Below are 7664 nucleotides of genomic sequence, written 5' to 3' on the forward strand. Positions count from 1 at the left end.
TGTCCATTTATGGAGAGGACAATCCATTAAAATGAAAGTTCAATAACAGTAGCATTGTGGGTATAAATAAGTAACATACCAAACAAGATGCAAAAGACAAGCAAACAGGCTAACAAGAACAACCAACAATGTCCATATTATGGAACACAACCCAGATCCCACTGGCATTATACTGCAACAGACCTAGAACGCCATAGAAACATATTTTAATTTACCGTATATACTCGAGTATTAGCCGAGTCAATAAGTTTTACTGCAAAAAACTGGGAAAACTTACTGACTCGAGTATATACTAGGTAAAAAAAAAAAACCCTGCATACTCCCCTCCCAGCGGGCGTTTGTGTCTGTGCGGCAAGCTGCGTGAATTCTCCCCGCTGTCATCCCCGTTGTGCTCTCTGCTCAGCTCTGTCATCTCTGTCAGTGTTGTGTAAGTAAGCACTGAGATTGGATTGAGCGCCAGCCAATCACAGCCGGCACTCGATCCAATCACAGCGCTTAATTACACAGGGCTGACAGTGGGGGATTTGAAAGCCCAGCAGGGAGATGACAGCTGGAAAATTCTAAAGCAGCTTGCGATTGGCTGTGAATGATCGAGCGCTGGCTGTGATTGGCTGGTGCTCGCTCCAATCACAGCGTTGACGGTGGGGATGACAGAGCTGAGCAGAGAGGATGGCGGAGGATGACAGCGAGGAGATTTCCAGCAGCTTGCCGCATTGCCGCTGGGAACACAGGAATTTAAGCAGCTTGCTGCACCACCGCCGGGGACACAGACGCCGGCTGGGAGGTGAGTATGGAGGTGTTTGTTTTTTTTAACCCTTCCCTAACTCGAGTATAAGCTGAGGGGGGCTTTTTCAGCACAAAAAAAATGTGCTGAGAAACTAACTTATACTCAAGTATATATGGTAGTTTTGCTTCAAAAGATCTGGGGTGTTTCCAGTGATATGTTGGTAACAGAGTGGTTGAAATGTGACCATTTCTTGTTAAACCTGCCTTAGGGCTCCTTTACACACATTATTTTTTACAACGTTTGCAAACTTGTAAAAAAATGACATTGTTTCTATAGTTTTTAATGATGTTTTTTCAAAGACTTTTTATTTTAACATTTGTACAAACATTTTTTCCTGGTGATTTGATGTCTTCTAGAGAAGTCTATGGAAAACATGCCCTGGCTAAAAACAAGAATGGAACCCACAAACACTACAAAAGTGCTGAAAATCAAAATGTTGCACAATTGATGGTTGAAAGGGCCACGCATGCCACTTAGTTGAGGAGTTTGTGTTACTAATGGCTAAGAAAATGGTTGATTTTAGAGGAAAGATATGTTGTTAACTTTAAAAAGAAAATATCTTTTCCCTAAAATCAGCCATCTTAGAAGGAATTATATATGAGGGCTATGGAAGATGATGGAAGTGTTTTTTTTATAATTGCATTAAATTAAGCCCTTTGCTATAATCTGGATTTCACGTTGGCAGGGAGGCTGCTTCTGTGACACTGTCAGGGAACTTCTCCTGCTCCCAAGTCCCAGTGGCCACTGGTTGCAAAAATTCAGCAAGCTGCTGCAGTGCAGGAGTAGCTGGTTGGGTACTGACTCTGGCGCTGGACCAATAGAAGGAGCGGGTACAGCACTCCCGAGTAGGTCATATTTATATCATGTAGTTCAACGCTTTGCAATGCTGTATTGAAGCATTGCAAAGTGTAACAGAAAGGGCATAACAAAAAGAGGCATTGACCGGCCACGTGACAGGTCAGCTGCTAACAGGTCACAACAGGGAAAGTGGCCTCTGGAATACACAGTGGCCACGGCACAATCAACCTATAAGGTCTGCGACAGCCCTATACATATGCTGGGGGAATGGCCCAGGGGGTTCATACCTTGCGGGCCAGCCTACCCCTGGTAATGGTAACTTAAGCAGAATCTGCAATGGTGGCTCCTTGCAGAATCGGCAATGCAGATGTGAACAGAGCAATACCAATTAAATAAAAGAGCAAAACAAATATGCTCTTCACCCACCTGCTCCATTTAAATTATACGATAGATTTAGCACCCACCAGCTTTTCTGCTATAACTATAAAAAGTACATACCTTAATAAGCAATAGTTTTAAAAACAATTTTTCGCAAAACAGAACAGCACAAAATTGCTCTAGACAGTATTTCAGTCTAGATAAGTTGAAACAATGTTACAATCGGGGAGTAGAACATTGCTGTCATCAGAGTGGATTTCTCTCTTTCTTTGCCTTTTAATATTGTTGCTTTGACTCATAAAAGTAAAATACAAACGTCTCCTGAAATACAAATTAGGACTCGCTGATATTTGTATTCGGGGTGTCGGTGACAATCTCTTTTAACAAGTTACACATCATTTCATTGTGTTTAATGTCACCATCTTTTATCGTCTTTAGCATGTGTGAATGTGACAAACTTTTATCAGAGATGAGAAATGGAAACTGGCAGAATATAACAGAGTATCGATGTTCAGCTGCTGTGTTACATTTTGGCAAGATGCAATGACAGAACTGTCAATTAGAGACCCAGTGTAGATACAGTATGTCATCTGTTCGAGGCCAGAGGTTGTACATAATTGAATGTCTGGAATTACAGTGCTGAGTGAATCAATTAATTTCTTATTCTGTGCAGAATCTGGCTCACATAAATATGATCAATGTGATAGTAACACGGTATGTAAAGCTAAAAAAAGATAACGCATGTCCATCCAGTTCCACTTATTGCTCTGCAATGTTGATCCAGAGGAAGGCAACAAAAACATGAAGTAGAAGTCAATTTTCCTAATTTTAGGGGGAAATATTCCTTATTAGAGATGAGGAAGCACGCTCGGTTAGGGCAGTTACTTGAGTGAGCATTGCTCTTCTCGAGTAACTGCATACTGGTCCAAGCAAATTCGGGGGGGGGGGCAGCAGGGGTGAGCGGGGGGGGGAGAGATCTCTCTCGCTCCCAACCACCACCTCCCGCCACCACCCGGAATCTGCTCGGACCAGTATGCAGTGTAACGCCACGGGGGTTAATGAGTACGCCAAATGCTCACTTTTACTTCTTTGTTAGTTTATTCAAATAAGTTTTAGCAGAACATAAACGACTGGGTCTCCAGAGAAATGATAAAGTTTGCAAAAGTCTTTTTAATTTAACCCTCTGCAGTCCACAGGAGGAGCAATTAAGTCCACAGCTGAGGGAAACAGTAATAAGTCCGTTTGTTTTCACAGACCTGTAGTTGTCCAGAGTGCAGCTGGTCTTTAAGTCGTAGTGTCTCCAGATCCCAGTCCTAGGGCAGGAGTTCCCCAAGGTGTCCTGCTGGACAACGTAGCTCTTTGTCCACAGCGTCTCTCTGCTCATAACAGAAGTCAGGTTCTAACAGAAGTCTGGTTCTCCCAGACACACACACCTCCTCCTCACTTCCACCTGTCTCCTTACATAGCTTGCTTGTTTAGGTGTAAGAACTGGCCTGGAGTAATATTGGACCGATCTACATCACAGAAGCTAACAACCTCTATGACATATATCTTCCATTCCAGACCACACCTCTCACCCTGTTACAGCAGTTACTCGAGAAGAGCGATGCTTGCTCAAGTAACTGCCTTAACCAAGCGTGCTCCCTCATCTCTATTCCTTACCAATTCCAAATCTGCCAGTCAGAATAAACACAAACTCTCACAATCATAGGAATGCACTTGTGTAAAACTGGCTTTAGTGCAAATCTGTCAGTATATATTGAGCGCTTAAACGGTCACACCTTTATATAGCTACTAGGAAGACCGCTAATGTAATTGCATATGCACTGCGTTCAAAACGCACCCATTGAAAACAATATGGCTGTATGCGCGTAATATGCTGTACAGTAGAGCATGCTGCATTCTTTTTTACATACATAATATACGCAAGAAATATACATAAGTGTAGAACAATGAAAATCAATGTACTTCCATTGACACCATTCACCACGTATTATGTGCTTGTACATTGCGCACATAATGCACAATACAAGTACGTTCGTGTGAGGCCAATCTAAGTGACTCAGCCACAACTATAGATGCTGCATTTACTGCTTTTGTTCCCCTTCAGTATTTGTCCTCAGGCCCGCTATGAAATTACGCAGTCTTAGGCTGGGTTCACAAAGGGCAGGATCCCGCCGGAAATCTCACGGTTTTGTCACAGCGAAAAAAAGGGCGAGATTTCCGCTGGGAAAGCACAGCGAAAAACCTGCATGCTTTTCCATGGCGGCCGCCGCTCCCATAGAGAGGAGCGCAGCCGCAACGAAAAAAAGAAAAAAATAGACATGCTGCCGGCCCGTGTGGACAAGATTTTTGACAAATCTCGTCCACATGGCTGGCTAATCCCGGGATTAGCGGCCACATGCGGAATTCTGCACAGAATTTCTGCGGCCAATCTGCCCTGTGTGAACCCAGCCTTTTCAAACATTGGTTTGAAAAGAAAAGCTTAAAACATGTTATGCAAGAAACTGAGAGAAAACATTGAATTGTAAATATACAATAGAAAATAAATATTCATCTCAGCACTTCATGATTTTCCATCTACAGATGGACTCAGGATAAAGTTATATGCATGGAAAAAGTACTGAGTTGGTCATCAGGGGTTCCTGTTGGAATAGGAGTAGAAAAAATAATTCCTCCAGAAAGTTTAAAAACATCCAAAGTTTGTTGGAAACATGATTAAAATTTAGAAAATGTACGTCTCCAAGGCGCACTTCACTTACGCATTCCAAACCATTACTGCTTCTTACTCATAGCTGTTTTTGACTATGATGTCAATAATGAAATCTTTGTAAATGAATTTGGATGCACTCACTGAGTACAGTTCTCTATGAAGGTGTAAGGTCAGTTTAATAGGCAGAATGAGAAGTCGAAACCATCTTAGCTGCTAATTAAACTGGATTTCAAATTTTTACCTTTTATGTGTGAAGGCTAAAGAACTGGTTTCTTGGCGGGGCTCTACAATGAAGGTCACAAGACAGTAGGATAATATATTCAACTTCTCTTTTATTAAACAAACTGAAAACCAGCGTTTTGAGGTGAACCCCCTTCATCAGTCAAGCTGAATGATGCATCCATTCTCCTGATTCCCCCAGTCCTGGTGATTTACACTCCTGGTACCACCAGCAGTTTTTGGTCCAATGGTAGGAGCAGCATCTGAGGTGCAGCGAAGCAGTCCATATAAGTGGGTCAAAATGTCACTGTCTTGACCATGGAAAAAAAGAAAATCTCTATTTGATATTGAAGTTATCCTGATTATATGGACAACTTTGCTACACCTCGGATGCTGCTCCTACCATTGGATTAAGTGGACACTGCTGGGATATGGGTCTGATCCCGTTTTGAAGCTTGCATCATTTCACTCCACCCATAAGCTGGGGAATTGGTGAGTGCGGCTGGCTGCTTTTTTTTTCATTATATTGAAAGCAGTTTTTGGTCCACATTCCTTGGCTCCAAGGGTCACATATTACCCAGCTTGACTGATGAAGGGATTCACCCCGAAATGCGTATCAGCTGGTTTTCAATTTATTTACTAAAAGAGAAGTTGGATATTGTATACTAGTCCTGTGACCTTCATTAGAGAACAGCGCAAAGACACCAGTTCTTTGACAGATTCCACTTGAACACCGCTGGTGGGTCTATCTGGTTGGCAGCACCTCTATTAATTATTCTCTATAATATACATTTTCTTGCAAACCCTTTTGAGGCTCCTGAGCCCTGGATATGTGTCTGGGTCCTATACTCTTGATACTATTGGGTTTGGCCCACCCCTTCGTCTTTTTTCCTTCCTCTCCAAGTAAATGTAAGACTTCTTTAGAAAATAAGTGGTACTTATGCCCAGAGGCATAACTTGAAGCTCCTGGGCCCCAATGCAAAATCTGTAACAGGGCCCCCAATTATAATTCTTTATTCATAGTACTGGGCTCCCTATATGGAGAAGGGAAGCCTTTTGGCCCCCCTAAGGTTCCTGGGCCGGGGTGCAACTGCATCCCCTATAGTTACGACAGTGATTATGCCATTAGCTGTCATTGATATCTCAAACTAAGATCAGAAAATCTGAAGATGCACACTAGTAATCTGTGAGAAATAACATGACTCTTCTGGTCAATGATTACTAGAAAATGAAGAGCTCCACAATGGATAAGAAAATTTATATCCACATATGAGTGAGTGTAACAAAAATGACAATAAAAAGAACAAATAAACATTTATGCATGATATGCTTTTGTAAAAGTTTTGAAGGACAGGAGCACAAACACAGATGCACATGCTAGACTGTGTACTCACATACAGAAGCATTTCAGTCACAAGTACCATAGTGCTGACACAACAACCCCCTAATTAAAAGTCCATAGTGATGTTATAAGAGTGAATCACCCTTCTGGCAGCAGTCATTTTCTACAGTGGTTCTTGGTTGGCTAACGAAGTGTACAGAAACTTTAAAAAGAATGTGTGTGATGATCGATCTTTCTTCATTAAGAGTGCTGCAACTCATGACCACATACATGGCACCTTCATTGCTGCTGGTGCTGTCATGTATTCAGTGTGTTCCTTTTGGGGCATTGGTCAATGGGTGCAATATGTGCAACATCAGAAACTCACATTTTGGTCATTCCAATGGTCTGTTTGGTCACACTTGTTGCTATGTTAAAGAGCAAACCCACCCACAAAGCTCACCAGAAAATCAGTGCATGAAGTGATGATTTCCATTGTGGCAGGGATACAAGGATTATAAACTACAAACAGATAACGCTCCGTACATATTTGTGTCTGAGCGTCCATTTGGAGCCCACTTTACAAAGTCCATTAATTACTTGAAAAGAATGTAACACAATTTTTTTCCAGTAAAATGCTGGACACCATGATGGAAATCCAACATGAATCTAGATAGATAGATTTCAGGGGAAAAAGCGCAAGTGGCTAAATATCAGCTCTGTTCCACTCCTTTGGGTGTACTATGTGACTTGTATTGTACTTTAATTCTCCAATTCACACATTCACAGAGCAGCTTGAGTGTGGCCCAGAAGTCCGTCTCTCTATGTATTTCCTTGAGACTTACACGGAGAGTCTCATATGAATGTACAGAGGCTGACTTTTGGTCCCCACTGGGGAAACTGTTAATTGGAGAGTCCAAGTGCAGAATATGGATGTTCCATGGTTTAACTGAAGAATTCAAACAGAGCTGGTATTTCAGTAATAAAGCCATCAGTATGAAAACTAAAGCTATATCATCCTACCAAAAGGACACCCCTATCACTATAATGGATCATGTCACCTGTCCCAAGTCATACTACAAAAGATGCAGACCCATGGAGGTGTCAACCATAGTTTGTGATGGGAACTGCACGCTATTGTATATATGGGTTGTGCCGTTACATACAAACCATCCGTAACAAAGCACAATGCATGGTCCGTCTACAATGGTGCAAGGAGCATTGTCATTGGATAGTTGAGCAATGGAAAAACATTCTGTGGAGTGAATTGCGCTACTTCATCTTCCAATCAGAAGGACCCATCTGGGTATGGAGGGTGTCTGAAGAACGCCTTTTACCTGAGTGTGTTGTGCCAACAGTTAAGTATGGCACAGGTTCTTTTATGGCCTGGGAATGTTTTCTGTGGCATGGTCTTGGTCCGTTGGTTGTAGTGACAAGAACCATGAACA

Source organism: Eleutherodactylus coqui, chromosome 8 (assembly GCF_035609145.1).
Source record: "Eleutherodactylus coqui strain aEleCoq1 chromosome 8, aEleCoq1.hap1, whole genome shotgun sequence".
In the NCBI taxonomy this organism is placed as follows: domain Eukaryota; kingdom Metazoa; phylum Chordata; class Amphibia; order Anura; family Eleutherodactylidae; genus Eleutherodactylus; species Eleutherodactylus coqui.